Source organism: Scyliorhinus torazame, chromosome 8 (genome assembly GCF_047496885.1).
Source record: "Scyliorhinus torazame isolate Kashiwa2021f chromosome 8, sScyTor2.1, whole genome shotgun sequence".
In the NCBI taxonomy this organism is placed as follows: domain Eukaryota; kingdom Metazoa; phylum Chordata; class Chondrichthyes; order Carcharhiniformes; family Scyliorhinidae; genus Scyliorhinus; species Scyliorhinus torazame.
In genome coordinates this window covers 254,984,518-255,011,615 of record NC_092714.1, presented here as the reverse complement: position 1 = coordinate 255,011,615, position 27,098 = coordinate 254,984,518, and the positions used below count along the sequence as shown (strand labels likewise).

Below are 27,098 nucleotides of genomic sequence, written 5' to 3'. Positions count from 1 at the left end.
AGGATGTAGCAGGTTACAGAGGGATATAGATAAGCTGCAGAGCTGGGCTGAGAGGTGGCAAATGGAGTTTAATGTAGAGAAGTGTGAGGTGATTCACTTTGGAAGGAATAAGAGGAATGCGGAATATTTGGCTAATGGTAAAGTTCTTGAAAGTGTGGATGAGCAGAGGGATCTAGGTGTCCATGTACATAGATCCCTGAAAGTTGCCACCCAGGTTGATAGGGTTGTGAAGAAAGCCTATGGAGTGTTGGCCTTTATTGGTAGAGGGATTGAGTTCCGGAGTCGGGAGGTCATGTTGCAGCTGTACAGAACTCTGGTACGGCCGCATTTGGAGTGTTGCGTACAGTTCTGGTCACCGCATTATAGGAAGGACGTGGAGGCTTTGGAGCGGGTGCAGAGGAGATTTACCAGGATGTTGCCTGGTATGGAGGGAAAATCTTATGAGGAAAGGCTGATGGACTTGAGGTTGTTTTCGTTGGAGAGAAGAAGGTTAAGACGAGACTTAATAGAGGCATACAAAATGATCAGGGGGTTGGATAGGGTGGACAGTGAGAGCCTTCTCCCGCGGATGGATATGGCTGGCACGAGGGGACATAACTTTAAACTGAGGGGTAATAGATATAGGACAGAGGTCAGAGGTAGGTTCTTTACGCAAAGAGTAGTGAGGCCGTGGAATGCCCTACCTGCTACAGTAGTGAACTCGCCAATATTGAGGGCATTTAAAAGTTTATTGGATAAACATATGGATGATAATGGCATAGTGTAGGTTAGATGGCTTTTGTTTCGGTGCAACATCGTGGGCCGAAGGGCCTGTACTGCGCTGTATTGTTCTATGTTCTATGTTCTAGTTGGTAAGTCCTCCAATCGTAAAAGGCACGATATAAATGCAGGGTTTTCTTTGTTTTAATTTACAAATTCTGTCTTCCTGATAGAGCCAGTGTGTGGCATGAAGAGTGGTCTGAACCAACCCTGTACCAAATTGGCAATGTTTTTTCCCCCCCTATTCGTCCATGGGATGTGGGTGTCGTTGGCTGGGTCAGCATTCATTGCCCATCCTGAGGGCATTTAAGAGTCAGCCACATTACTGTGGGTCTGGAGTCACATGTAGGCCAGATCAGCCCAGGTAAGGTCGGCAGATTTCCTTCCCTAAAGTGAGCTAGATGGGTTTTTGCATTACAATCACCAATGGTTTAATGGTCATCATTGGACTTTTAATCCCAGATTTTTATTGGATTCAGTTTTCCCCATCTGCTGTGGCAGGATTTGAACCCAGCTCCCAGGGCATTACCCTGGACTCTAGAGTACCAGTCCAGCGACAATGATAATAATAATGATAATACTCCTCCTCCTCCTCCAATACAAACAGGGAAAGCTGCAAATGCTCGGCAGTCCAAAAGATGTGCGGGTTAAGTGGATTGGCCATACTAAATTGCCCATAGTGTCCATAAATGTCCTTAGTGTTGGGTGGGGTTACTGGGTTATGGGGATAGGGTGGAGGTGTGGACCTTGGGTAGGGTGATCTTTCCAAGAGCCGGTGCAGACCCGATGGGCCGAATGGCCGCCTTCTGCACTGTAAATTCTATGATCTATGAGTCCTGACAGCCATTGGTGGAGAGGCAGGCAGAGCTAACATCTCAAGTCAAAGACCTTTCATCAGTTTTGCAAAAAATGTAATCGATCTGAAACAATGGCTATTTTCCTCTCTGCAAAGGCTGCCTGCTGACCTGCTGAATATTTCCAGCACTTTCTGCTTTTAATTCTTTTATTCCGCCCTTGTTTTGCACAAGAGGTCCAGTGGCTTGACAAGCAGCAGATTTAGCCAATGCGGCTGTGATTTCCCTTCGAAAGGCAACAACATTCTTGAATTCTGGTGAGAGCAGTGAAGAAGAGGGAGACATGTCCGTGCAGTGATTTTGCCCAGGCTGTATTTCTAAAATGTATTTAGTTTCCACTCCACCTCTATCTTTGGCCATTAAGGAAGGCATTTAAAGTGGAAAACAGGTAGTAAGAGGTCCTGTCGATCTGAACTCACAGATGTTATTCCAACAAGTGTTGCTGAAGGAAAGGAAGTGCTGTTGAAGCTATTTCAGAAGCCAGGCAGCAAGTTATTTTTGCCTGTGTGATTCCGTTGGGAGAATGCTACCATTGGGAGAACCTGGTGGACAACAGTTCAAGTCATTATAAAGTGCAGAAGCAAACATAAAATCACCTCCACTTGAATTGTCTCCCATGAAACAGATATGGGAAAGCATTATGCTTCCCAGAATGGGAACCATGCAACCCCTTTCATGTGTCATTCATTGCACACTTGCCTCTGAATCGTAAGGTCCTGGTTTCAACCTCCTCTCCAGCGATATAATGACATTGTCTACAGTATATTTTCGGTGCAGTACTGAGGGAAGCACTGCACTGTTCAAACTGCTGTCTTTTGAATGAGATGGTAAACCCAGGATATATCTGGACGCAAAAGATTCCATTGCACTATCCTTCTTTGAACAATAAAGTGCTGGGGTTGGTTTGGCACAGTGGGCTAAACAGCTGGCTTGTAAAGCAAAACAAGGCCAGCAGCGCGGCTTCAATTCCCGTACCAGCCTCCCTGAACAGGTGCCGGAATGTGGCGACTAGGGGCTTTTCACAGTAACTTCATTTGAAGCCTACTTGTGACAATAAGCGATTTTCATTTCATTACATTTCATTCAAGTTCTCCCTCATGTCCTAGCCAAAGATTATTTATCGGCAAATGCCTGAAACATTTATTATTACTAGTGGGGAGCTTCCTGTGTATAAATTGGCTGTCTCATTTTCTATATACAATAGCAAACACAATTTGAAAGTGCTTAATTGGCCGTAAATTACTTTGAGGTGTTCTGAGGTTGTGAAATTGGCTATATAAATTAAATCACCCTTTTGTTTCTTTTCTTAGAATGGTGCAAAATGTTTCACGACCTGTGAATTAGTCTGGGAGAGTGCAGTCGCTCTGACTTTATAGGTAAATGTATCAGCTAATGGATGCATAGTGAGGGGTCACACATGCCAAATGCGATGAACAAATAATTAATCTTCATTTTTTTTTGTACTTTCAGCAAGTTTAATCCTCTTTGAAACAACAGGGCTTAGCCGCAAGCCTGTATGAAATGTTACAAAGCATTTCCAAAGTATTCTGAAGTATTTACAGTATACTTGCAGGTCATTCAATCCGACAGGTCGATGTTTATGCTCCACGTGAGCATCCTCCCACCTCTCTTCATCTAACCCTCTCAATATATCTTTTCATTCTTTTCTCCCTATGTGCTTATTCAGCTTTCCCATGAATACACGTGTGCTATTTGCCTCAATGATATTGTTACGACTGGGCAATGTCACCCAATTTGTTAAGATGAAATCAGATGCAATGCCTCCAAATTGTTGTGCTCCCAGGTGAGGAAGGATAAACTGGCTGCCCTTCTTTATTCAACCCCATCGGTTATTCGCAGCAAGGTTCATCTAAAAATGACCCCTTCCCTCGTGGATACCTTTTCCCAGTCGAAATGTATTTATGTTTTAAAAGAAGCCAATTTAACCAGGCTGTCTTGAGTTAAAGAAAGAGTGAGCTTATTGCTTACTGAAACGTGAGCACACGTAATTGGTTTGGAGATTCTTTGCGGTGCAGGTTCGCTGAAAGGCGTTGTTCTGTTTCCTTTTTTTTTGAACTTGGCTTTGCTGATATGTGATTTGTTTGCAGTAATCAAAGAGAGAGAGAGCGAATTTTCAGCTGCAAGCACAGGATGGCCTTGTGGATGTCCGTAGCTGTGACCTTCACAGCACACACGAGCACAGTAGTAAAACGGTGAGTAAACAGAGACCTGGGTTTCAGTTCGTTTTTAACCCCTTTTCTTGTGTATTCCTGGAAGGGGAAAAACACAAACATGTCTTTCAACTGACACCATGTGCACAGTATCATAGAAATTACAGTGCAGAAGGAGGCCATTTGGCCCATTGAGTCTGCACTGGCTCTTGGAAAGAGCACCCTACCCAAGGTCAACACCTCCACCCTATCCCCATAACCCAGTAACCCCACCCAACACTAAGGGCCAATTTTGGACACTGAGGGCAATTTATCATGGCCAATCCACCTAACCTACACATCTTTGGACTGTGGGAGGAAACCGGAGCACCCGGAGGAAACCCACGCACACACGGGGAGGATGTGCAGACTCCGCACAGACAGTGACCCAAGCCGGAATCGAACCTGGGACCCTGGAGCTGTGAAGCAATTGTGCTAGCCACAATGCTACCGTGCTGCCCATATGTCTGCCTCCGTGGTCCGTGTCCGCCATGGAGCTCGGCGTGGCCTCTGGAGGTCGCCGCCATGCGCATGCGCAAACTCAAAACCAGAAGTGCGGGGGCCCGTATCCACAGCTAAAGCTGCGTGAATTACTCTGGGCCCCTGCTAGCCCCCTGCAGTGCATTGAATTAGCTGTACTTTTTTCCAGAAATCTCTCGAGTAAAACTCCAGCGTTTTTATGCCGGCATGGGGGCATAGTCCCATTTTGGGAGAACCAGCCCCTGATTCTATGATAAAGTGATTTGCACCTCCCATCAGGAAGCAATTCACTATCCTTCACCATGCAAATTTATGCATGGCAAGGATTACAAGGAAATCCCGCTATTGGGAAGCTATTTTGAGCAGGCAGCCCGATAGCGAGGTCCCGCGGCTGGCCACGCCCCACATCGCAAATCAGCCCACCACCCCTTCTCCCCACTGCATTGCAAATCAGCCACCCACCCGAGGATATTCTGGGTCCCCCCTTCGCCCAAGATGGTGGCCCATCCCGCCAGCCACCACAGAGACACCCTACATCGGGAAAATCCCCCAGAAAAGAGACTCTTATCACAAAGCCCCCTAGAAAAGAGACCCTTATCAAGAAACCCCCCCAGAGAAGAGAACCCTGTCAGGAAGTCCCTAAGAAAGAAACCCCTGTTTGAAAACTAGAGAGCAGACAGAGGCAGTGGAAAAAAAATGACTGCTTTAACCTCACCCGGGCAATACACTTGCTGGCTCAGACAGAGGAAGCACCACATGTCAATTCCTGGAAAGAGAAAGCAGTGACCTGTATTTAAACCCCCCAAATCTTTGAGCTGCATGTCATTCATTCATTTCCCTTACTGGGCTGTGATTGACAGCGTCCACACACATAGCTGTGAGCCTTGCTTCATTCATCTTCCTGCATGGTTCAGTAACTCTCAAGTTCTCTGACCACAATGTTTACAAACATCAACCACTTCAAAAAGAGTTAAGTGCTGTAAATTTCCAGTTGAGCACTTCAAAATCACTCAAGTGTGGCGGAGGGTGATTGGAATGCACTTAACCCTCTTTCCAGGAATTTACACGTGGTCCTTCCTCTGTGCCAGAAGGTGTATTGCCTAGAGTGTGACAACAATGCTTTTTTTCACTGCCTCTGTCTGAACTGTTCTCTAGCTTCCAGCCAGGAGTCTATTTTCTGGGGGTCTCTGGGAGTGAGTCCTTTTCTTTAGGGAGTCTCTATGGGGGTCCCCCTATTAGGGGGTCTCTGGGGGTGTCTCTTTATTTAGGGTGTTTCCTGGGGGAGGCTGTGGGGAGTGTCTTCTGGGGGTGGGGTGGGCAGGTCTTGCATTGTGGGGGAGGGTGACCCTCGGATGGACTTTGGGAGCAATTCTCTTCCCACCGTGTAGTCCACTGCATCAGGGCCACGCTGGGAAACACCAGTTGTAAATTACACGGGCCTGGAGAATATGGTGCCCAACCTGCTAAGTGAATGTAAATGGCTCATTGAGACCCGTTTGCATCCCCCCGCTGGTGCACTGGTGCAAACCCCAAAACTGCCGCCAGTGGGGAACCGAAGCCAATCCCGTTTTTACCCCAGGCGCTCGGTTTTTCACCGCAGTGGGAACCCTGCTCCTAGCGGTGGGCGGGCGGAGGAGTATCCAGGCCATTGAGTCCAGCAAAGGGGACAACAGGGAACTGAAGCATCATTTTCTAAAATGATGATTTCCACAAACCCTTTTTGATTGCTGGTCATATATATGTACTATGCATATACTACTAATCTTTCATATATCCTGTGAATAGGCAAGCATATTTGTATGAATTATTCCACAAGTTGATTCATCTAGTTTTAATCCACAATCTCAGTTCCTGCAATTTGTTAATTTTAAGCCAATGTTAATTCACACACAGTAATTTTGACTTTTGATGCTCATGTGAAATGGACATTATCATATCAGCTGCACTTTATACATCTCTCCGGCATTTCCCTTCCCGTGACTATGGGCACGATCTAACTGAATTGCAACAGAGTCCCTTGTTGAGCACGTTTATCTGGGTGTTTCCCGGTGCTTGCAGCGCCGAAAAACACCACACTATCGAATGGGACGTTGTTGCAATCTGGGACCTCAGTGGGAAATGCCATGCCAAGGCCGCACTTAGTCCCGTTTCCTGCACTGAGGAGTTCTGCTCGCCTCTCCCAAACCCCAACTCACTAATAAGGGCCCTACCCCGCACCCCACCACATACGGGCAGGACACTCCCGGGCCTGATACCCGGTGCGGGCACAATGCCAGCCTGGCACCTTGGCATCGACAGCCTGGCGGTGCACCTGCCAGTGCCACCTGGGTACCTTGGCAGTGTCAGGCTGGCACCCAGGTGGCACTGCCAGGGTCCCAGGCTGGCAGTGCCAAGGTTCCCAGGTGGTAAGAGCAGTGCCAGGGTTCCACCTTGTACAGACGGCAACCACTTGGGGGCCTCTGATCCCCTGGGGGGGAGACCCCCCCCCCCCCCAATGCCTCGGATAGAGCAGTTGAGCTGCAGATTTGAGTGAGACTAACTATGCAGATTTGCCAAATGCTGATCCCACCCACAATGGGAGGGATTCAGATTGCGATGTCTTGCGCGATCACGTCAGATCTAGCGTGGGTGGCAAGCCGGGTAGATCCCGGAAGAGGGTTCTCCCGGCATCTACCGGCCACGGCGCAATGCGGCCGGTAGATGTGCCGTATAGTATAGGTGCAAATCATCAGGGATGTATAAGGGTGGCAGATCAAACATCACCTTTTTTAACTGTTGCTTAAATAAATCTCCACTTCGTTGCAAAACACCACCCGTAATCATTATTGGCAAGATCAAAAAAATGCAACCATTCCAAAATACTGCTATAGTATATATTTGTTCTCCTTTAAAACTTTACTGAAACAGAAAATGACATTAATTGTTGTATGAGTAACATCCACCAAATGGATATTTGACTAATAACTAAAATTATCATTACTGTCAGCTGCGCGTGTTAATAAATATAAAGTCTTCAATGTTTCTCAATGTAAATCTGTCCAGGTTATCATTTCTTCCATTTCTCATCCTTAATCATCTTCATTAGCCCCCTTTAGGTTTCAATTGCTGCCAGTTGTTGGGTTAATTTTGTTCAAGCATATTAAAATACTCAAGCAAGACTCATCTCATTAACGTGACTTATTTTGATTGACAGCGAAAACGACTTAAATCTATCCATGAGTTCTTCACCCTCTTTAGGGGCTGGTTTAGGACAGGGCTAAATCGCTGGCTTTTAAAGCAGACCCAGGCAGGCCAGCAGCACGGTTCAATTCCTGTACCAGCCTCCCCGACCAGGGACCGGAATGTGGCAACTAGGGGCTTTTCACAGTAACTTCATTTGAAGCCTACTTGTGACAATAAGCGATTCTCATTCTCTCTCTCCGTCAGCACCTTTTTCATGCCAGCCATATTCTGCTTGATACTTGCCCCATTGTTACAGAAACCTATCCCATAGTGACTTCCAAAAAACTGGTCACCCATACTAGGTACTTGTTTTTTCCATTTTACAAGATGTGGGCATTGCTGGCTAGGCCAGCATTTTTTGCCCATCGCTAATTGCCCTTCAGAAGGTGGTTATGAGCTGCCTCCTTAACCGCTGCAGTCCCTGTGGTGTAGATACACCTACGGAACTGTTAGCGAGGATGTTCCAGGACTTTGAACTGGCAACAGTGAAGGAATAACAATATATTTCCAGGTCAGGATGGTGAGTGATTTGGAGGGGAATCTCCAGATAGTAGGGTTCCCATGTATCTCTGCCCTTGTCCTTCTAGATAGTAGTCGTTGTGGGTTTGGATGGTGCTGCCTAAGGAACATAGAAACCTAGAAAATGGGAGCAGGAGGAGGCCATTTGGCCCTTCGAGCCTGCCCTGCCATTCATTATGATCATGGCTGATCATCCAACTCAATAGCCTAATCCCAGCTTCATCCCATATCCTTTAATCCCCTTTGCCCCAAGTGCTTCTTGAAAACAGAGTCGACACAATTCGACTAAATAGGAACAAAGTTTCAGAGCAAACGCCTTTAGCGACGTGTTTCCCTGTGCTCGCAGCGGTGAGAAACATATGGCTAGAAATGTCACTTGCGTTAAATAAGGGGCCTCAGTGGAGAACATGTGGCCGAGACCGCACATAGCCCCGTTTTCTACACTGAGGAGTATAACGAGAGATTCAGATGCCATTTTAGAATGGGCAGTCACACAGGTGGCACTTGCAAGATGCAGCGATGTCAGTGCCTTGGTGCCCGGGTGGCACTTGCAGTCCAAAGGGCATGAACCTGGGATCCTCTAATCCCCTAGGAGACTCCCACGAGTGTCCTTTCATCTGGTCCCCGTTGTGGATACCAGTGCTAAACGGCACTTGTCTGCCTTCTGAGGCAGACGAGTTATATCCCATGCCTCGGGTAACTCGAGTAAGACTAGTTGTCTCATTCTAAAATGTAGATTTGCTAAAACGTGCTCCCTCCCACAATGCGCATTGGGATGTACATTGCAACGTCTCATGAAATCACGATAGATCTCGCGCCGCGTTGCCAGCAGGTAGGGCCCGGGGGCGGGGTCTCCCAGCTTTTATTGGCCATGCTGTGCCGCGGTGAACTGCTTTTCAGGTGCAGCATGGCTGTTGGATCATGCCCACAATGTTTTGGCCTCAACTACTTTCTGTGGCAATGAGTTCCACAGGCTCACCGCTCTATGGGTGAAGAGATGTTTCCTCACCTCTGTCCTCAATGGTCTATCCCGTATCCTCAGACTGTGACCCCTGGTTCTGGACAACCCCACCATCAGGAACATCCTTCTTGCATCTACCTTGCGTAGTTCGGGTCGAATTTTATAGGTTTTAATGAGATCCTCCCTCGTTCTTCTGAACTTCAGCAAATACAATCCCAACCGACTCAACCTATCCTCATACGCTAGTCCTGCCATCCCACCTTGGTGAGTTCCTGCAGTTAACCTTGTAGATGGTACACTTGACTGCTAATGTTTGTTGATGGTGGAATGTTTGTGGAAAGGGTGCCAATTAAAAGGGCTGCTTTGTCCTGGAATGTGTCAAATTTCTTGAGTGTTGGAGCTACACTCATCCAGGCAAGTGAAGAGTAGTCCATCACACTCCTGATTTGTGCCTTGTAGATGGTGGACTAGCTTTAAGGAGTCTGTGGCCATGAATTGCAGGTGAGATCAGATGATAGTACATGTGCATGGCATCGCATCCTGCATTGCGTGGGCAATAACTTACCATCAACATAGGCATAGGATTCCTAGCATCTGCCCTGCTCTTGTAGCCACTGTATTTGTGTAGCTAGTTCAGTTCATTTTCTCATCAATGGTAACCCCCAGGATGTTGATGGTAAGTTATTGCCCACACAGTGCAGGATACTTTGGCACGCTCATGCGCTGTCATCAAATCCCATCTGTATTCATGGTCGCTGAATCAGACCTATTGCTTTCTGCATTTTCCCTCTGCGCTGCTCAGAGATCATGCAGACCAGGGATGGAATGGCCCCTAGATGACTCTGGACCATAAATGGCAATTTAATTGTTGCCGCATACACTTGGACTGACCACCCAAATGTCTGTTACTTTAAAGGCCACTGGGTTTAAAGAGACCATATGGAAGGACGTGCATTCCTGCAAGCGCATGTAAAATTCCCCTTGCACGGAACAAGGAATTTCAGCCCCTATCCCTCTCTGCTGGGCACACAAAATCAGTGAAACCTACAGCACAGGTGGAGGCCATTCCACGTGTTATATCTATACTGACTCTCAGGGAGAGCAGTTGTGCTTAGGTCCACATCCTGTCTGTTTGCAAACATACGATTCGATCAGACTAACCTGCGGAAGAAGAATGGAACTCACAGCTTCTCAATACAAGGGCATTCTTACAATTCTGATGCTGCAGTTACAAGTTCTCCTGAATTATACCAGCAATTTATTGTGAAATAGATACTCCCTGCAAAAAAAAACGGCCAGTATCTCGTTGAGTTTCTTTTGATGTGGAAAAAAATACATAAGTCACACCATACTTCTGATCATCACTACAATTTAAATTACGAGACCACTTTCCAGTGAAAATGATTTTTTGTTCCATCCTATTTACTTTTAATGTTATATTGATGATAGTGTATTACAGAATTATTAAAGATTGCTTTAGAGAGCAGATAATTTATTTTACATAAACCAACTGACACTTATTAATATTCATAAAGCTAACCCAACTATTATTGTTAGGGTGTTCAGACAAGCATGTAACGACATTAATAATCTCAGCAACAAAAAATTGTGCCATTAATATTCATAGGATTTGTAATTCATGGATTTGCTAAAGTCTCAGTCTGGCCTTTTATTTTTCTAATTTGTCTCTAACATGTTCCCTTCGGCAAGCTGCAGCTTAAACTCTCTGACACATCTTGGATCCTAGTTATGCTGCCATGAGGAAGCAAAGGCGATAACATTAGGCAGAAAACACAATAGGATCAGGTAAACCTCTAGTTTTACATCGAGACAGAATGACGCTCGTCACAGAGAGTAAAACGGGACAGGGATATAAAACCAGCGTTGCACCTGATCTTGGAATTTTCCAGATATGCAACTCAGGTTAAATTTGCCTCTTTAAGTCTCGATTAAAAATTTGTTTTCCTGCCCGCTCCTCCTGCCAACTCCCACACCCAGAAGCTTTGCCCTCACTGCCCTCTCCCACCAATCCAACTCATATGTCCCATTGCATTCATCTATAAGTCAATTTTCTGATCATTTTCCAGGCACCAAGGCATGTGTCCTATGCCAGGTTCACGAGAAAGGTTTAATTCTGGGTTAAACGAAAATAATCCAGAGAAAAAAGTATATCTCCCTCAGGATAATAACTCGAGTCAGGCATCCAAAGCTTGATCCTCAGAGCGCTATGTAGGAGGTGACACCAGGCCACTTACCCACAAACTTTGGAGATGCAACCAGCAATACCTTCTCTTCGCACCCAGGAAACCTCTTCCTATCAGAAGAAGGTGACCAGAGAGCATGAATCCTTTAAGGTGCCAATCTCCTCTTGCGATCATAACCTTTGTATCCTCTTCCCTACCCTCTTCATTCTTCATTTCCTCCTTAAATGTAGCGCCGTATGCATTATTAACTGGCTTTTTAATCATATTGATTACCTTCAATCATTCATTGACAAGCTCCCCCAGGTCCCTCTCTTGTTGCATTGTCTTCAAAGTTGTACCACTTAGCTTGCACTGCCTGTCCTCATTCTTTTCACTCAAATATAGCATCTGTACTCTGCGGCATTGATTTTCATCTGCCATGCGCCCACTCCACCAAACTATGCCCTCTTAAACTTTATTACTAGTGTTCGTAGACCACAAATGGGTCTGAACCGAGTAGATTTAAGAAAACGCGGTTTATTAACACGAGGGGCGGGATTCTCCAATCCCGCGGCAGAGTGTCCAATCCATCGTAAACGCCGTTGCGTTTTACGACGGTGTGAACGGGCCGCTCCCACGACTAATTCTGGCCCCTTCAGGGGTCCAGCACGGCGCTGGAGTGGTTTGCGCTGCTCCAGCTGCAGATCCCGATGCGAACTGTGCGCCACGGGATACGTGCATGCGCAGTTGCGCCGGCGCCAATGAGGACCAGCGCTGTGGCACCGGTGCCAACACATGCATGCGCAGTAGCCTCCTTCAATGCGCCGGCCCCGACGCAACATGGCGCAGGACTACAGGGGGCCGGCGCGTAGCAAAGGGGGCCCCCAGCCACAGATGCCTGCCCGCCGATCGGTGGGCCCCGATCGCGGCCCAGGCCACATCGGAGGCCCCCCCCAGGGTCGGACCCTCTCTCCCCCTGCCAAAGGCTGCCACGCCGAGGTCCCGGCGTCCCAGAGCAGGTTAGAATGGTGCCGGCGGGACTCCGCTCTTTTCTTATGGCCGCTCAGCCCATCCGGGCCAGAGAATCGCTGTGCGGCGAATCGCATGCCAGCGTTGGGGCGGCGTGACGCGATGGGGTCGGAGAATCCCGCCCACAATATTATTTATAGTATACACCAGATCCCAGGTGGGTCTGAACCGTCAGTGCTATATCTGGCCGACTTTCATGGATGACTTAGGGTAACCCCCCCCCTTAGCGGGGGAACCCGTATTCAGCAAGACTCACGGGGAGGTTGATTGCTCCAACCCTGTCAGCCTTGTGTGGGTTTAAGCACTATTTTAACCCTTTACTGCACTCCTAAGTTTTGTGTCATCTGCAAATTTCAAAATAGTGCTCAACCCAAACTCCGCAGTATTATTGTGGCCCGGTCAATAAAACCTCCGGAACTCCATTGTGCACCTTCTTCCAGTCAGAAGAACAATTATTAATCACAGGTAATGTTTGTTTATCTCTCCTGTTACTGCCCCAGCTAAGCCATGAGCTTTAATTTTCAATCAAGGAAAGTTTCAACAGACTAATGAGCCTTCTCCCCGTTCTCCCCGTGTCTGCGTGGGTTTCCTCCGGGTACTCTGGTTTCCTCCCACAGTCCAAAGCTGTGCAAGTTAGGTGGATTGCCCATGGTAAATTGCCCTTATGTCCAAAAAGATTAGGTGGGGTGATGAGGATGGGGTGGAGGTGTGGGCTTGGGTGGGGTGCTCTTTCCAAGAGCCGGTGCAGACTCGATGGGCCGAATGGCCTCCTTCTGCACTGTAAATTCTATGATTCTATGATGTGATACTTTATCAAACACCTTTTGAAAGTCCATAAACATAACATCAACTGCATTGCCCTCATCCATCCTCTCAATTGCACGAGTGTTGGCCAGGAAATCAGAATGCACCCTTCTTCTTCAAAACAGTGCCGTCCGTTGCAACCATTTGAGAAGGTTAGCAAGGACTTTAGTTTGACATTTCAGCTGTAAAATTCCTTCAGTGCAGCACTGGAGTGTCACCATAGTTTATGTGCTCAAGTAACTGAGTTGAATCCAACCTCCACTCTCAGCAGTGCTAAGCCACTGAGCCAAGGCTGACATCTTCAGCTTGATGTGTTGTCAAGTTCTAGGATACATATCGGAAAGGTACATGTGGGCACTAGCCACAGCTGGTAAAGTGAATAAACTCCTAGGGCTGGATTCTCTGCTCCCCGACGGCAAACGCGATTTCGGCATTGGGTCGGATAATCCGTTTTGGTGCCAAAATCGGGAGCGGTGCCGGTTTTTAAATTCTCCGTCCCCTCAAAAGCAGCGTACTCCTACGATTATCCACCGCCTCAGGCCATTGCCTGAGACCCGCCCCGCGCTGCTCCGACCCTGACAGACCGAATCCCCGATGGCGTGGGTTACATGTGCTCACATCGTCCGGGAAGCTCGTGTGGCAGCTGCGAACTCAGTCCGGGCCATCACAGTCGGGGGAGGGCTGATCGGTGGATGGGGGCTTGAGGCAATGTGGGTGGGCGGCCCGGGGCACACGAGTGGCCAATGGGGGGCACTACTTTGGCAGTCCAGGTCTGCGGGCTGAGTCTGCCATGGAGCACGGCCCAGCAGCGTGGACATATGCGGCCTCTGAACTGCGTAAAAGACCACCATTTTCATGCCGGTGGGGACTTAGTCTCTAAAATGAAGAATTCAGTCCCTAATTCTCCATGACGTATACCAGTCACCTCCTTAATATATGCTCCAACTGCAGCCTGGATATTACAGAGGCCCTTGAACACGGTTGGTTCTTTCACAGCCACAGAGGGAGCAGCTATGAATTATAAGAGGGTAGTTTACGGTGGCGGGGTGGCACAGTGACACGATGGTTAGCACTGCTGCCCCATGGCGCCGAGGATCCAGATTCAATCCCGGCCCCGGGTCACTGTCCATGTGGAGTTTTCACATTCCCCCGTGTCTACATCACCTACCCAAAGATGTCAGGGTACGTGGATTGGCCATTCTAAATTGCCCTGTAATTGGAAAAATTAGAAAGAAATTGAAAAAACTGTGGTAGCAGGTCTCTTATTGCTTCTTTGGTGAAGTCTCCATGTACACATCTTTTCACTAATGTCCTCATTGGATGTGTGTTGGGGGGGTGCAGGGAAGTGCAAATATTTGGTGGAATCTACCTCCATAAGTGCTCCTTTGCTGTTCTTCCTCTTCCATAATCATGGCCAAACAAGCATATCCACAGGGAATGTCGCAGTTCATAGAATCCCTACCGTACAGAATGAGGCCATGCAGCCCATCGAGTCTCCACTGATCCTCCGAAAGAACACCATACCCAAGCCCACTCCCCCACCCTACCCCCCGTGACCCCATAACCCCACCTAACCTTTGAACGTTGAGGGGCAATTTTTTAGCATGAACAGCCCACCTAACCTTCACACCTTTGGATGGTTGGGGTGGAAGGAAAATCTCCCACGTGCTCTCACACTTCCACAGACAATCAGAAACAAGTCCCAGACCATGTAGACAGAATACGGAAAAAGGAAATCACGCCAAATAACTCAATTGCTGTCCCAATCATTGCTCAGCCAGTCAGCAATCTTCAGATTCAAGAAGTCATCACTTTCGCCAGGCTCGGCTTTTCAAGGGAAAAGCTGCTTTCTACCTTTATATCATTCTAACCTAACCCTTGTGTATTATAAGCATAAAGCCAGGAAATTCATTTCATTAGCATTGATCTTCATTAGCATATATTTAAATACAGCATCCCAGTTGGCAGCTTCTTTCGAACAGAGAGCAATAAACAAGATAATTGGCAAAGAGGTGCGGGCCAAAAATGAAATAGAAGACAATAAAACACACCATTCCAAATCAGCTGAAAAGCTAAATTTCTTAGAAATGCCAAACACTTTATTCACCAACCCTTATTGCAATATAGGAAAAAATAATTGTCTGGTATTTATAACGGATAGGCTTGCAGACCACGAAGGTGCAAACAAACAAGAGCTTTATTGGAAAGGTGTCCACTCTACAGACTGTTAGGCCCGTTTGCCTGTGCAAATGGCCGATGACACCATCAATATGAAATGTGATCGGACTCTAAACTTGACCTTGTCCCCACTTGGAACAAACATGAATGCGGGATACTCCCCTCCACCTTTACATTAGAGGTTCCTGCAGTGAAACACAATATAACATGAACAATCAAAATTTATAATATGAACAATTAGCAGACACAACAGTCAATAAATTAAATGTTTGGAGGACAACGATTTCTGTTAGGTGCGGAATCCTAAGCACCTTCGGGGGCTAGGCCGGCGCTGGAGTGATTGGCGCTGCGCCAACCGGCACCGAAGGGCCTCCACTGGCCGATGTGAGTTGGCGCATGCGCAGGAGCGCCAGCGTGTTCCCAGAACCGCTGGCGCACTTCCTGCGCATGCGCAGGGGGTTTCTTTTCCACGCTGGCCATGGCGGAGCTTAACACAGGCCGGCGCGGAGGGAAAGAATGCCCCAGTGGCACAGACCCGCCCGCAGATCGGTGGGCCCTGATCGCTGGCCAGGCCACCGTGGGCCCCCCCCCCCCCCTGGGGCCGGATCCCCCGCACCCCCCCCCCCAAGGACTCTGCAGGCCACCCTCAGAGCCAGGTCCCGCCGGTACAGACCTTGTGTAATTCACGCTGGCGGGACTGGCCGAAAACGGGCGACCGCTCGGCCCATCGGGGACCGGAGAATCGCCGGGGGGGGGGGGGGGGGGGGCACTGCCAACAGCCCCCGACCGGCGCGGCACGATCCCCACGCCCGCCAAAAAACCGGAGCCGGAGAATTCGGCAGCCGGCATCAGAGCAGCGGGGCGGGATTCATGCCGCCCCCCCCAGCGATCCTCTGACCCGGCGGGGGGGGGGTGTCGGAGAATCCCACCCCAGGTGTCTGCGTTTTTGTGTTGACTCTAACAGCTGGGGCGGGATTCTCCGCCGGCGGGATTCTCCATTTTGCCGGCGCCCGGGAGTTTCCCGATGGCGCGTGGCTGCCTCACAATGAGAAACCCCATTGACCAGCCGACGTAACAGAAAATCCCGCCAGCGGGTAGGGGCAGAAATGTGATGCGGCGGGGCAGAGAATCCAGCCCTTGGTGTTTTTGGTTTTGTTTTGGCGCCGTCCATAGTTGTCTCAACCGGAGTCAGCGTGTTTGGAGGTTGCCTCAGAGTTGAAGTGTCTTCAACTGGGGTACTGTCTTTCACAGTTGTTTCTGGTATTGTCAGCTTCCCAGGAATGTCTAGGTCTTCATTTGGCACAGTTTGTTGCGGACTCTCGGTTGACTCTGTCTCTGACAAACTAGTTGTAGTTGCTAAAAGTTGATCAGTGTGTCTCCTCCACATAACATCATGCCGAGTTTGAAGAATGTAGAAGACAGATCCGCAAAACGTGATATTACTGTTTCTTCTCAACAGTTTCTCTTCGATGGTTTCAACAAATCAAACGCTGTGCATAACTGACGTTTTACCATGAATGATGTCGGGCAACTTTGGGTTGTCGAATGTGTTGTACCTGTATGTCATCAGGAATTGTCCTAGTTGTTGGCAGGAACCCCCAGGCGATACAACAGTCGGAGGACTGCTGGATGCCAGGACCCAGCTGGGTCCCAGCCTGACGCTAAACCTGTGCAAGGGGTCAGCCCGGAACTGATGGAGATGTTAGCAACTGGGACATTCAGAGGCAGATGTCAGCAACACTCCAGCAGATCCATGGCCACTTGGAGGAGTCCCAGAGGCTACAGGCGCACGAGGTGGCGCTGGCAATGAGGCAAACACTGCTGGGGTGGTGACATCAGTGGAGAGCCTGGTGCACGACGTCGGCACCATGAGTGAAGGTGTCCAAGGCATTGCGCAGTCAGTAACGGCCATGGTTGGGGGTATCGGCAGTATGTCTGTCTCACTGGGGGATGTTACCCAGCACCAGGCCAACCTGATGAGGTTCTGCGGAACATATCCTGCTCTCAGATGGGGATGGCCAAGGTGTTGCTGAGCTTGTCCCAGTCACTGAGGAGCACCGCTGAGTGCGTTATCACCATGGTGCAGACCATCAGGACCATGGGGTGGCAATGGTGGCCATCAACACTCCCGAGTTCCACCCCTCTGATGAGGCTGCGTCTCGCAGTCAGCACACGGGACAGGCTGGCACGGCTGTGCATGTGCTGTCGACAAGTGAGCCGGGGCCCATTGGCCCCAGAGTCCCCAGAGGATGCCTGCCGGGGCATCGAGGGCCACAGGACGAGTTAAGCAGCTGACTGCCTCCACCTCAGATGTACATCCGTTGGTGCCAGCTCTTAGCCGCTGGAGCAGAGAATTCCGCCCCAGAGCTTTATTGGAAAGGTGTTTACTCTTATAAGCTGTTCGGATAGACTGCCCATTTGCCTGTGCAAATAGCCGATGATGTCATCAATCAGTCACGTGATCTCACTCTCAAAATGACCTTGTTCCAACAAGGCACAAGCATGATTACACAACTTCTACTTAGCTAGTACTTCACAACTTCAAGTATGCAAAATAGTTTTACATCGAATAAATGCTTTTGAAGTGCAGTCACTGTTGTAAGGTTACTGTAATAACTGTTGAGTGACACCATTCACATTTCAATTCTACAACTGGATACCCAATTGCACAATTCATTGGAATCAAGCACTCTGATTGGACACACGGAACTTAACATTTTCAAAGTTGGCCCAAAATTTGAATGTTCATGAAATCCCAACTTTGATCACTCAACCTTTTCGGGAAACAAATGGCACTTGACATTCGGGAACTGTTGTTTCTTCCCTGATGTATGGTAGCATTTGGAAATCGCAGCAATCATTTTGTGGCTTGGTGTCAGCAGAAGTTGGATTGACTGGAAGTGGTAGGTCGGAGACTGTTTTTTATTAATGTTATTTTCTTTGCCAGCAGTGGATGGGCAAGGTCTGCTTCAATATTGCGTGGCATCTGTCTATTTCCCGTGCCATGTCGTAGAGGATTGGTCTGTGTTGGATGGTGATTTTGGCTAAAGACTGTCTCCACAACCTCCAGTAAGATTAAATGTTCTGCAGTAGCTGTGGGACTGGCAAGATATTCCAAAGCTTCTGAACAATGGATCAGTTAATGATCTAAATAAAAAGGAATGTTTATGATTTACGGATGTTTGTTCGTTTAATATTTAATATTTGAATGAAATCTATTCTGTTTGCTGTTAGTCATCAGTTACCAATGCAAGATAGTGTGAAGTCTAATGTATTTTGATATTAAATGGTAGAGAACATACGTTAGCTTCCAAATGAGCCTTCACTGAAGTCACCATTTGGACATTGTTGGTTGCAGGCAGGATGTTGGTCGAATCACCCAGAGTCACTTTTTCTAGTGACAGTATCATAAGAACATAAGAACTAGGAGCAGGAGTTGGCAATTCAGCTCCTCAAGCCCTCCGCCATTCAATAAGATCAAGGCTGATCTCCTCCCGGCCTCAACTCCATTTTCCTGCCCCGTTCTCCATAACCCTTCAACCCACAACTAATTAAAAATCAGTCTACCTCCTCCTTCGGTTTACTCAAAGTGCCGGAATCCACCGCACTCTGGGTTAGTGAATTCTACAGATTCAGGACCCTTTGAGAGAAGTGATTTCTCCCCATCCCTGTTTTAAATCTGCTACCCCCTTATCTTAAAACTATGACCTCTCGTTCTAGATTGCCCCACAAGAAGAAGCATCTGCTCTAAGTCAACTTTGCCGATCCCCTTTAGCATCTTGTATGGCTCAAATAGATCTATTCGCATTTCATTAAACTCGAGAGAGTATGGGTCTAAACTGCTCAATCCCTCTTCATAAGGCAAATCCTCCATCTCTGGAATCAATCCAATGAATCCCCTGAATTACTCCATCCTTCCTCAAATAAGGGGACCAAAACTGTACGCAGTACTCCAGGTGCGGTCTCACCAATGCCTTTTATAGTTGCAGCAGCACTTTCCTACTTTTATTCTCTATTCCTTTCGCAGTAAATGCCCAAATTCCATTTGCCTTCCTCATTACCTGCTGTACCTGCATGCTTTATTTCTGTGATGCATGCACAAGGACAACCAGATCCCTCTTCACCAAAACACTCTGAGTGTTCTCTCCATTTCGATAATAAGTCGCCTTTCCATTTTTCCAACCAAAATGGACAACCTCACACTTATCCACCTTAAACTCCATCTGCCAAATTTTGGCCCACTCCTTATTTTGTCATTGTAACAAAAGTATCAACAAAAAAAAATCAACCCTGGATCTCCCAGGTAGTTCACCTGTCCATACATGCCCTCCCGACCAGAATGCGATAAATGGCGCGGGGTGGCAAAGAACACCAAAACTATTCACAATAATCGCTTCAAATAAAAATGAGACAGATCATGTCAAACAAAAGGCCAAACAAGGTTTTATTATTTAATATGCATGCAGAATCAGGAACATTCAGTGCGTTAAGTCCCACTCTTGATGCAGCCCTCACATACAATTACTTAAAGCCATGATATCAAATAAAACCTCTGGATAAAACCCTTGTAATGACTTCTGCAGAAAGATAATTCAGTTTTCCAAACCAGGCTCTAATGGAATACTAATGACAAACTCCTACATGCATATACACGTAAGAGGATGGAGATGGGAGCGAAAGAGTTATTACTGGAAACTACTGTTTGTTTCCAAGTAGGAACATGGCTTGATGTGACATCACATGACAAGTCCTACAGATTCATGAACCTATTACACATACTGGAATTTGATGTCAAAGTAATGTAACTTTGTACAAATAGTCAAGTATCAGTGAGCAGATCTGAGTGAGTACAATTCATTTCTCCCCAAAGTCTACCCAGTTATACTTCCTTTTTATCTAATTCTTTTTGAGTACCGAACAAGGATTCTGCAAAGAAAATGCACAAGGCTAATTTTGAAATGGGAAGTTCTAGGCCTTCTGAATCAAAGGTGTCACTAATTGGTTGTACTGACCTTAATGCATGATTACTGTGAATGAGACCCTTCTGGTAAAATGTAACCTATGTAATACACTTCCAGTATACATAACATTCACCATCCCTATTCACTGCCAGAGGTCCTTATCCAAAGAAAAAGCTAGAAGAACACTTATTAGTATTCAACAATATCTTCAAAGAAAATAGTGGTTACATATCCTTCATTAAAAGTTCACTCATTGTTGAAATCAAAGGTCCTGAAATTAAGCCATATGACAAAGATTATGAAAATATTTAACACATTCATCTGAAATTTGTCCCACTGCTAAATTAACCAGCTTCAGGTATTCCACAGAAATAGGAAAAAGAGGACATTAAGAAATGGTTCAGATGCTAGTATTTCACTATATAACTAACTCCCACCGAAAAACTCTCTTACCAGAAGCATTTCAACCTATGTCACATCCTTTGACAACTCATTGGTATACCATAGTCAACAACAAGTTAAATGACCAGGTTTAGTCTGAGAAAGGGGTGAGGTTGGCCTTAAACATGCTCCTAACCCATGGTTTAACACTGGGGCAGGGGTAAATAGCTGGCTTTAAAGCAGACCAAGGCAGGCCAGCAGCACAGGTTCAATTCCCGTACCAGCCTCCCCGAACAGAATGTGGCGACTAGGGGCTTTTCACAGTAACTTCATTTGAAGCCTACTTGTGACAATAAGCGATTTTCATTTCATTCATTTTCATAGCGTGTGTGTAACAACATGCCTTGGGTGCTCCACTGAAGTGCCAGTTTTAGGCTCTGTCGGTCTGATGTGAGATTGGCTTTGACTTCGAGATAAACCCATATTCCAGTGAATTAAACTGAAATTTCAGAGCCAATGTTTTCATTCAGATACAAATGGTCAGAAGATGTGACCCATTGTTTCGGAGTATTTAAAGAAACTGCAATGGAGAAAAGTTATGCAAATCACCAAGTGCATCAAACTTCAACTTCGTGGGCGGAATTCTCTGACCCCCCGCCGGGTCGGAGAATAGGCGCGGTGCCGCACGAATTGCGCCACACTGCCCCGACGCCGGGACGCAATTCTCCACAGAGCGGAGAATCGGTGCCATCAGAGCCGGCGTGGTCGGCGCGGTCGGGGTCTGCGCCGACTCTCCGGCCCGGGCCGGCACAGGGCAGCGCGCCGATTCTCTGGCCCGCATGGGCCGAGGGGCTGTCACAAAAAATCCGAGTCCCGCCGGCACCGTTCTAACATCCTCTGAGCCGGCGGGACCTCGGCGTTGAAGGGTCCGGGGGCGGCCTGTGGGGGGGAGGGGGGGGGGGAGGGGGGGGGTCCGACCCCGGGGGGTGGGGGGGCCTCCGTAGTGGCCTGGCCCGCGATCAGGGCTCACCTATCAGTGGGCCGGCCTCTCTGGCTGGGGGCCTCCTTTCCTCTGCGCCGGCTCCTGTAGCCCTGCGCCATTTGGCAGGGAAGAAGGCCACTGCGCATGCGCTAGTTGGCGCCGGCCCAACTGCACATGCGTGGACCCGCGGCGCTGGGTTCACGGCAGGATCGGCAGGTGGAGAGGCGTGGGCCACTCCAGCGCCATGCTAGCCCACTGTGGGCCGGAGAGTGGGGTCCCAGAACGGGCGCCGCGCCGGAGTAAAACACTCCCGTTTTTACGCCGGCATCGGCACTTAGCCGCCCGATGAGAAAACGTTTTTATCATTCTAACTCAAGCGACTCTACAGGTATCCATTAGGCCATTGGCCCAGGTTGGACATCATTAACATTTATTCCCATTGCTCGAGATAAACTGTGCCCCGGAAAGCAGCAATCATTGTGAATTATACCACACCATACCAGTGGGATTTGGATTTGGACAGGCTGAGTGAGTGGGCATGTGCATGGCAGATGCAGTATTATGTGGCGGGACGGTGGCACAGTGGTTAGCACTGCTGCTTCACAGCGGCAGGGACCCGGGTTCGATTCCCGGCTGTGCTGAGTCTGCACGTTCTCTCCGTGTCTGCGTGGGTTTTCTCCGGGTGCTCCAGTTTCTTCCCACAAGTCCTGAAAGACGTGCTTGTTAGGTGAATTGGACATTCTGAATTCTCCCTCAATGTGCCCGAGCAGATGCCGGAGTGTGGCGACTAGGTGATCTTCACAGTAACTTCATTGCAGTGTTAATGTGAGCCTACTTGTGACACCAATGAAGATTATTATTATATTATTATTATAAATGTGAGGTTATCTGCTTTGGTAGCAAAAATAGGAAGGCAGATTATTATTTGAATGGGTGTAAGCACGTAGGTACAGCATACAATAAAGAAGGCAAATAGTATGTTGACCTTCATAGTGAGAACATAGAACATAGAACATAGAAAATACAGCACAGAACAGGCCCTTCGGCCCACGATGTTGTGCCGAACCTTTGTCCTAGATTAATCATAGATTATCATTGAATTTACAGTGCAGAAGGAAGCCATTTGGCCCCCTGAGTCTGCACCGGCCCCCCGGAAAGAGAACCCCACCCAAACCCAACACCCCCACCCAACACCAAGGGCAATTTGGACATTAAGGGCAATTTATCATTGGCCAATTCACCTAACCCGCACATCTTTGGACTGTGGGAGGTAACCGGAGCACCCGGAGGAAACCCACGCAGACACGGGGAGGACGTGCAGACTCCGCACAGACAGTGACCCAATCCGGAATCGAACCTGGGACCCTGGAGCTGTGAAGCAATTGTGCTATCCACAATGCTACCGTGCTGCCCTTCAGAACAAATAAATCTACACTATATCATTTTACCGTAATTCATGTACCTATCCAATAGCTGCTTGAAGGTCCCTAATGTTTCCGACTCAACTACTTCCACAGACAGTGCATTCCATGCCCCCACTACTCTCTGGGTAAAGAACCTACCTCTGATATCCCTCCTATATCTTCCACCTTTCACCTTAAATTTATGTCCCCTTGTAATGATTTGTTCCACCCGGGGAAAAAGTCTCTGACTGTCTACTCTATCTATTCCCCTGATCATCTTATAAACCTCTATCAAGTCGCCCCTCATCCTTCTCCGTTCTAATGAGAAAAGGCCTAGCACCCTCAACCTTTCCTCGTAAGACCTACTCTCCATTCCAGGCAACATCCTGGTAAATCTTCTTTGCACCTTTTCCAAAGCTTCCACATCCTTCCTAAAATGAGGCGGCCAGAACTGTACACAGGACTCCAAATGTGGCCTTACCAAAGTTTTGTACAGCTGCATCATCACCTCACGGCTCTTAAATTCAATCCCTCTGTTAATGAACGCGAGCACACCATAGGCCTTCTTCACAACTCTCTCCACTTGAGTGGCAACGTTCAAAGATGTATGAACATAGACCCCAAGATCTCTCTGCTCCTCCACATTGCCAAGAACTCTACCGTTAACCCTGTATTCCGCATTCATATTTGTCCTTCCAAAATGGACAACCTCACACTTTTCAGGGTTAAACTCCATCTGCCACTTCTCAGCCCAGCTCTGCATCCTATCTATGTCTCTTTGCAGCCGACAACAGCCCTCCTTACTATCCACAACTCCACAAATCTTCGTATCGTCTGCAAATTTACTGACCCACCCTTCAACTCCCTCATCCAAGTCATTAATGAAAATCACAAACAGCAGAGGACCCAGAACTGATCCCTGCGGTACGCCACTGGTAACTGGGATCCAGGCTGAATATTTGCCATCCACCACCACTCTCTGACTTCTATCGGTTAGCCAGTTCGTTATCCAACTGGCCAAATTTCCCACTATCCCATGCCTCCTTACTTTCTGCATAAGCCTACCATGGGGAACTTAATCAAATGCCTTACTAAAATCCATGTACACTACATCCACTGCTTTACCTTCATCCACATGCTTGGTCACCTCCTCAAAGAATTCAATAAGACTTGTAAGGCAAGACCTACCCCTCACAAATCCGTGCTGACTATCCCTAATCAAGCAGTGTCTTTCCAGATGCTCAGAAATCTTATCCTTCAGTACCCTTTCCATTACTTTGCCTACCACCGAAGTAAGACTAACTGGCCTATAATTCCCAGGGTTATCCCTAGTTCCTTTTTTGAACAGGGGCATGACATTCGCCACTCTCCAATCCCCTGGTGCCACCCCTGTTGACAGTGAGGACGAAAAGATCATTGCCAACGGCTCTGCAATTTCATCTCTTGCTTCCCATAGAATCCTTGGGTATATCCCGTCAGGCCCGGGGGACTTGTCTATCCTCAAGCTTTTCAAAATGCCTAACACATCTTCCTTCCTAACAAGTATTTCCTCGAGCTTACCAATCTGTTTCACACTGTCCTCTCCAACAATATTGCCCCTCTCATTTGTAAATACAGAAGAAAAGTACTCGTTCAAGACCTCTCCTATCTCTTCAGACTCAATACACAACCTCCCGCTACTGTCCTTGATCGGACCTACCCTCGCTCTAGTCATTATCATATTTCTCACATATGTGTAAAGGGCCTTGGGGTTTTCCTTGATCCTACCCGCCAAAGATTGTTCATGCCCTCTCTTAGCTCTCCTAATCCCTTTCTTCAGTTCCCTTCTGGCTATCTTGTATCCCTCCAATGCCCTGTCTGAACCTTGTTTCCTCAGCCTTACATAAGTCACCTTTTTCCTCTTAACAAGACATTTGAGTTTAGGAATAGAGATATTTCACTGCAATTGTATAGGGCATTGATGAGCCCACACCTGGGGCGGGATTCTCCGACCCCCCGCTGGGTCGGAGAATTGCCGGGGGCTGGCGTGAATCCCGCCCCCGCCGGTTGGCGAATTCTCCGGCACCGGATATTTGGCAGGGGCGGGAATCGCGCCGCGCCGGTTGGCGGGCCCCCCCCCCGGCGATTCTCCGGCCCGCGATGGGCCGAAGTCCTGCCGCTGTTAGCCCACGCCAGCCGGCGTGGATTAAACCGCCTTTGGGACGGCGGGACACGGCGGCGCGGGCGGGCTCCGGGGTCCTGGGGGGGGTCGCGGGGCGATCTGGCCCCGGGGGGTGCCCCCACGGTGACCTGGCCCGCGATCGGGGCCCACCGATCCGCGGGCGGGCCTGTGCCGTGGGGGCACTCTTTTCCTTCCGCCTTCGCCATGGTCTCCACCATGACGGAGGCGGAAGAGACCCCCTCCACTGCGCATGCGCAGGGATGCCGTGAGCGGCCGCTGACTCTCCCGCGCATGCGCCGCCCGGCAAAGTCAGTTTTGCGCCAGCTGGCGGGGCGGAAATCAGTCCGGCGCGGGTCTAGCCCCTCAAGGTGAGGGCTCGGCCGCTCAAGATGCGGAGACTTCCGCACCTTTGGGGCGGCACGATGCTGGACATATTCGCGCCGTCTTTGGCGCCGGTCGGCGGACATCGCACCGATATCGGAGAATCCCGCCCCTGGTGTATTATGTGCAGTTTTGGTGTCCTTATCTGAAGAAAGATGCCCTTGCTATGGAGGGAGTGCAGCAAAGATTTACCAGGCTGATTCCTGGGATGGCGGAACTGTTATATGAGGGGAGACTACATTGGTTAGAATTATATTCATTGGAGTTTAGAAGAGTGAGAGGGGATCTCATAGAAACGTACAAAATTCTAACAGGATTAGACACGGTTAATTCAGAAAGAATGTTCCTGATGGTGGGGGAGTCCAGATCTAAGGGTCGTAGTTTGAGGATGAGGGGTAAACATTTTAGCACGAAGGTCAGGAGAAATTTCTTCACCCAGAGAGTGGTGAATCTGTGGAATTCACTATCACAGAAAGTAGTTGAGGCCAAAATGTTGTGTGATTTCCAGAAGGAATTAGATATAGCTCTTGGGGCTAAAGGGATCAAGGGATATGGGGGGAAGGTAGGATCAGGGTATTGAATTTGATGATCAGCCATGATCATAATGAATGGCCCAGCAGGCTCGAGACCTCCTCCTGATTCTATTTTTTATATTTCTATGTTTCAACCCCTGAAGCAGACATCACCCATGCGAATGTGAATGCTGGTAACATCAGGTCCTGTATCCCAATCCTGACATCTCTCTTTGCTTAGTGGCAGACGTCAGATTGCAAATAGATTCCTCACTTCTCCACTTCGGCATTTGATGCCTTTGCAAGGTGAATGTTTGCCTCTACTCCATGTAATAGGTAACTAACTGATATACATCTCAAATCTAGTTTAAATATCAAAGCGTCTCTTCGGTATAATCCAATGAGTAGTATGAGTTTGACACAATTACAGAATACATGGACATTTTAATATAGCAATTTGAAGCAGCAATAAGTGCAAAAGGAATAATTCTACTTATCACAAGAGCAGGCAGCTTGATAAAATATCAGATCCTGTTCTGATCAATTTTATGACTTGGAAAAGAATAACATTATTTTTTTTTCCATTTTATAGCTTTTCCTTTACATCTGCTGGTTTGGAATCGATCATTTGGGTAAGATGGAGATTTGCAGTGGTTGGAGATTGTCGTATTAAACGGTAGCTGTGTTATTGTCTTTGGACACTTATTATTGGAGCTTTTTTGCAACAGCTCTTGGAAAAAACATTACCAACAAAATTGAGATAATTACCATGATCACTGGCTCCAACTAGGCAGAGTTTCCTCACGTATTTCTCCATGGCATGTAATTCACAGAGTCCACGGTACTCTGCTGCTGGTAATTCATGCTATGCCTGTGCCAAGTTTCTCAATTTCACGGAGCATTGTGGCAATTTGGCACTGCAGGGATTCCATCCATGTGAAATACATGGCCGCAGTGACTTCACAACCGAACCTTAGAGATTGGGGAGGGACTGCAGTGAGGGCCCGACGGAAATAAAGAGCATTGGATTCAGTTCAAAACTGTGACGAGGCTAATTTATTTAAAGGAGCTGGGATTTTTATGGTTCCCCGCGTCAAGCGTTCCTAATTTTACCCATG

At 48.0% G+C, this 27,098-nt stretch overlaps 1 long non-coding RNA gene across 1 annotated transcript; it reads left to right on the top strand.

Moving 5' to 3' along the window:
- Positions 1 to 3,649: 3,649 nt before the first annotated feature.
- Positions 3,650 to 18,374, top strand: LOC140428843 (uncharacterized). Its single transcript, XR_011948925.1, has 2 exons — positions 3,650 to 3,826; positions 18,150 to 18,374. It is a non-coding gene; the product is annotated as an uncharacterized lncRNA (long non-coding RNA).
- The last annotated feature ends 8,724 nt before the right edge of the window (positions 18,375 to 27,098 follow it).